Below are 5,933 nucleotides of genomic sequence, written 5' to 3' on the forward strand. Positions count from 1 at the left end.
CATATAAGGAGTAAGGAAAGGATCCAGTTTCAGCTTTCTACTTATGGCTAGCCAATTTTCCCAGCACCATTTATTAAATAGGGAGTCCTTTCCCCATTTCTTGTTTCTCTCAGGTTTGTCAAAGATCAGATGGCTGTAGATGTGTGGTATAAAATTGCACTTCTAATCCAAGCACATGATGTTTGATGACATTTTGATGGTATCTGAACAAACCATGTAAATTCATGCTATGAATCAAACCAATTTAATCATAACTTTCAGTTATTGTGACATCTATTTTTAGTTTGAAAAGGATTCATGGCTTTTGTAACAGAAGGTTTAAAAAATTCCCAGTGCTTTTAGACGTTTAAGACTTGCTGAAAGACTTTCAAGGCCGAATATGCATTTAGTTACTTAATGGACCTTTTACTTTTATTTATTCTCTCAACATAGATTTAGTAGCAACTATGTGTTAGGAACTTAGTATGATGAGGCCAGCAAAGCATATGCGGTACCTGACCCAGTCTAAAAGGTAGCTGTAGACATTACACGAGAAAATATATAATTACAAATTTTAATTTGGCATCAATAGCCAACATGGAACACCTTGGAAAACACTAGAGATGGTTTCCACATTCAAAATTAATTTTACAGCAATAGTAAATTTTGAAGACATTCTACCATGTGAGGATTTTGTTTTGAAATTACATCAGATTATGAACATAGGTAAATTTTCCATGTATCCTGCGTAATATCAAACTTTTTTTTTTTTTTGAGATGGTGTCTCGCTCTGTTGCCCGGGCTGGAGTGCTGTGGCTGGATCTCAGTTCACTGCAAGCTCTGCCTCCCGGGTTTATGCCATTCTCCTGCCTCAGCCTCTCGAGTAGCTGGGACTACAGGCGCCCGCCACCTCGCCCAGCTAGTTTTTTGTATTTTTTAGTAGAGACGGGGTTTCACCATGTTAGCCAGGATGGTCTCGATCTCCTGACCTCGTGATCCGCCCGTCTCGGCCTCCCAAAGTGCTGGGATTACAGGCTTGAGCCACCGCGCCCGGCCCAAACTGATTATTATATAATATAAAATCAAGTTATTTTTATAATTCAAGAAACTTTCCAGATGTCATTATCTGAATTTATTTAATTTTAAGGAATTTATTATTTTACAGAGTTTTAGGTTCACAGCAAAATTAGAAGATACAGAGATTTCCAATATGCCCCTGTGACCACACATGCATAGCCTCCCCCCATTATCAATATTTCCCACCAGAGTCGCATATTTGTTACAACTGATGAACATGCATTGGCAGATTATTATCACCCAAAGTCCACAGTTTATATTAGACTTCACTCTTAGTGTTGCACATTCCATGGGTTTGGACAAATGTATAATGACATGTATTCACCACTGTAGTATTACACAGAGTATTTCACTGCACTAAAAGTCTCTCCCTCTCCTTAACCCCTGGCAACCACTGATTCCTTTCCTACAGTTTTGTCTTTTCCAAAATTTCGTATAACTGGAATCATACAGTATGATCAATGTAACGGTAACATCATACTGTATGATTCCAATTATATAAAATTCTAGAAAAGACAAAATTATACAGTATGGCATATAATTATATAGTATGATATATGATGTATGATGTAGTCTTTTCAGATTGTCTTATTGAACTTAGTAAAATGCATTTAAATTTCCTCCATATCTTTTACATGGCTTGATAGTTGCTTTTTTTTAAGCACTGGATAATAATCTATTATATACCAGTTTATTTATCAGTTTACCTACTGAAGGACATCTTGGTTTCTTGCAAGTTTTGTCAATCATGCATAAAGCTGTTATAAACATCCATGTGCAGATTTTTGTGCGGACAAAACTTTTCAACTCCTTTGGGTAGATACCAAGGAACTCAACTGCTGGAATGTACAGTAAGAGTATGTTTAGTTCTGTAAAAATCAAATGATCTTCCAAAGTGGCTATGCCATTTGCATTCTCACCAGCAATAAATTAGAGTCTTGATTGCTCCAAACTGTTGAAAGCATTTGGTATTGTCAGTATTCTGAATTGAACCATTTGAATTGAAGTGTAGTGATATGTCACTGTTGTAACTTAGGCATAGGCCCAAGAACATTTTGCATTTCCCTTATGACATATAATGCAGAGCATCTTTTCATATGTTTATTTGTCATCAGTATCTCTTCTGTATATCTGAAGTGCCTGTTAAGGTCTTCACCCCATTTTTTATCAGGTTGTTTTCTTTTTCTCATTATTGTTGAGCTTTGAGAGTTCTCTACAGACTTTGGGTACAAGTCGCTTATTACATTATGTCTTTTGCAAATATGTTCTCCTAGTCTGTAGCTCATTTTCCTATTCCCTTGACAATGTCTTTCACAAAGTAGAAAATTTTAACTCTAACAAAGTGTAGCTTATCAATTCTTTCTTTTATGAATCATCATTTTGTTGTCATACCTAAAAAGTCATCACCAAATCCAAGTCATCTAAATTTTCTCCTATGTTTTCCTCTGCGAGTTTTATAGTTTTACATTTTACATCTAGGTGTGTGATCCATTTTGAGTTAATCTTTGTGAAGTGTGTGTGGTCTGGGTCTACCTTCATTTTTTTTTTTTTTTTCTGGCATGTGAAGTCCAATGGTTCCAGCAACATCTGTTGAAGAGACTATCTTTTCCACATTGTATTTCCTTTGCTCCTTTGTTGAAGATCAGTTGACTACATTTACATGGGTCCATTTGTGTGCTCTCTGTAGTTTTTCCATTGAACTATTTGTCTACTCTTTCATTAATACACTGTGTTGATTACTATATACATAGTAAAAACTAAATAAATGATAGATATTTCTTGTTCATGTATAGGAAAGCTCAATATTTTCAAGGTACTAGTTCCTTCCATCGATGCTTGCAATCCTAATCAAAATCCCAGCAATTTACTTTGTAGAAATCAACAAACTGAGTCCAAAGTTTATACGGAGAAGCAAAAGACCCAGAATAGTAAACTCAACATTGAGTGGTAAGAACAAAGTTGGAGGACTGATACTTCTTGACTTCAAGACTTACTATGTTTTTCTTAATAATTTCTTTCAAATTTTTTTACTACTTAGTTGCCATGGACCTGAGCTATAGGGAATGACTTTAATACTGTTCCTTCAAAAGAGCCACTAATAATGGTCTACTCTAGAGATCAGGTTCATTCAATTAATGCACACATACTGAGTGGTTACTATGTGCTAAGCAGTGGAAAGCATCTCTGGAAAACTTTTAACAATTTCTGGAATTTTATAACTGCATAGGCATAAGAACATTTTAAGTGGTATTTATGAGGACATTAGGGAATCCCCTAATGATCCTCAGAATTAAATAGAGTAAAGCACAAGAGGGTTTGTGTGATCTAAAACTCTAGGTGAGTGCCAGAATAAATATTCATTGTAATTATACTGGTGAGATGTTGATCTAGAATCAGTATTTATGAAAACAAAAAAGAAAGGATAGAATGAGAAGAACACTTTGATGTAAGAAGTTATTAGAAATCATTAAGACTAATTATAGCAAGAATATAAATAAATAATAATGTTGTGAATTCAAGGAGAAACAATGAAAACCACAATGAGAAAACACAGTGGAAACCATGAGATATACAATGGCCCCACATTTCGATTGCATTTTATTTTATTTAACATATAATCCTCTTGAAGACATAGTTCAGATTTTCTTTGTTCTGTGTCAAATTGTGAGTTGAAATTCTAACACATTTTTAAAAGGAAGAGAACACTTCCGTTATATACATTCATGTATATAGAAATGATTCTCAGAAACAATGCATTTCCAGACAATGCTCAGTGCCAAGAAGAGAAAAGGCTTAGTGGTTTGAAAACAGCTGGTTATATTTATCAAGCCTGGAGTTCCTCTTGTGTGGTGACTTTGCCTGAATTTTCAGTTATGTAGTTAGCTAATAATATTAAAACACAATATAATGGAAAAGCCAAAAAATGTTCAATTCTATAGCCAACAAATGCTATATTTGTGCCAAAAGATACGGATTTTTTTCACATCATACATTATAAAACTATGATATCATTTAAAATAAATAGTGTGAAATAAAATGAAACAACTATTAGCATATTTTGCTGACACAAGAAATTATTGTTATTAAAGGCAGCTTGTACTTAAAAAAAGAATAAATCACCCATTATTTTTAATCACTAATATTAAGTCACAGAGAAAAACAAATTGGTTTTCTCTCTACACATGCATTTCCCATTACAATCATGGAGCATACATTTTATTCACTGGCAATTTGATTGCATTCAGTGCTCACAAAGTGGCTTAGAATAATTTTTGAGCTATTTCTAACAAAACGAATGTGTTTCAAAGTGAATGCATGTGATGAATAGTCATCTTGGAGTAAATAAGCAGGAGAGACAAGAAGAGGTCGATTATGCAATGCTAGTCTTTATTTTAATCAATAAATTTGATTTCATAAAAGTTACACTCTAAGAAGTCAAATGTTAATGCAGAATTGATGACTCACACCCACTTTTTATCTTCTAACATTCAAACGTTGTGCAAGGGTGTCCTGGACATTCTTTGTTGGCACTTACAACCTTTACAACCCATCAGTGATTTCCTCAGTATTAGGGGCTGAATGTCTGTAACACCAGTGTTGCACATGCAGTTTTGGTCACACCGATGAGATACATTCACAGGAGTTTGTGGAAGGCTGAAAAAATAGTCTTTTAAGGCAATAGGCTGACTGTGGAAAATCTTTGAAGCATCAAATCTCTGATTCTTTTGCAGTCAACCTGAAGCTGGTGGCAGACCTAACTTTTATAATGTGGATTTCTCCAGCCTTTACATGCATTTTGTAAATGTCTAATTCCTTGCATTGTATTCTCTTCCTGTGGAAAAATCGGAGATAATTTCTGTAACACATATCAAAGCCTGAGTCATAATATGATATTGTGTGGAGCCGATATTTTACACAAAATTTATAAGAAGTCATTGTAATGTTGAAAGTAACAAATCCTTTGATCTGGAGTATGAGATACATTTATGAAGTAAGGTTCAGTTGAAAGTTGAAAATCCACAAATAATTTCTAACATATTAAAAATGTTTAAATAATTTTGACAAATTTTGACTTGAAATTGTAATATATTTTTAAATGTATCTATTTTCATATGGAAAAATCACCGTTACTGTAGATAATATGTTCTCAATTGGGAGACATATCTTAAGCTGCTTATTATAAATTATTTTTTATTTTTTAATAAATTAAAACTAAAATATATGTTATTATTAAAGCATCTTATGCTTTCTTAATTTTATCTGTTTTGTTCTTAATTAGGTGACTGAAAGCAAACAATTGTTGTATATTCAGTAATAGTGAATTCACTAATGTATTGAGCACATTGATATCTTTACTATTTTGTGTTATTCATCTGTATTCCTATGAAGCATTTGCCGTAAAGGCTATTTTCTCTTATATTAAGATAGCTGTGCAGCTTTTTCTTTTTATTAACAGGTGATTGATAAATATCATTGAAATATGATTTTATACTCCAGGTTAAAACAAGAAATATTGGGCAGTTTAGCTCCATTTATTCCCATCCTAACTTGTGTTATTGTTCTGTATTATTTTAATTCTATTTTTCCACCACATTATTAGTTTTACATGGTAAGTGTTCTTTAAATTGTGCCTACATATTTACACTTTTATTCCTAGTAATTCCTACTTGCAGCCCAGGCATTCTGTTCTGAATCGCTTTCCTTTTTCCTAAAGGCATTCCTCAGAATTACTTTTAATGAGGTTCTCCTGGTAACAAAATGTATGTTTTTGTTTGACTGAAAACATTTTTATTTTGCCTCACCTTTTGAGGGACAATTTTGTTGAGTATAAAACTCTAAATTGGTAGGGTTTTTTTTTTTTTTTTTTTTTTTTTTTT

The sequence above is a fragment of the Rhinopithecus bieti genome, unplaced genomic scaffold, assembly GCF_001698545.2.
Source record: "Rhinopithecus bieti isolate Rb0 unplaced genomic scaffold, ASM169854v2 scaffold_27185, whole genome shotgun sequence".
In the NCBI taxonomy this organism is placed as follows: Eukaryota; Metazoa; Chordata; class Mammalia; order Primates; family Cercopithecidae; genus Rhinopithecus; species Rhinopithecus bieti.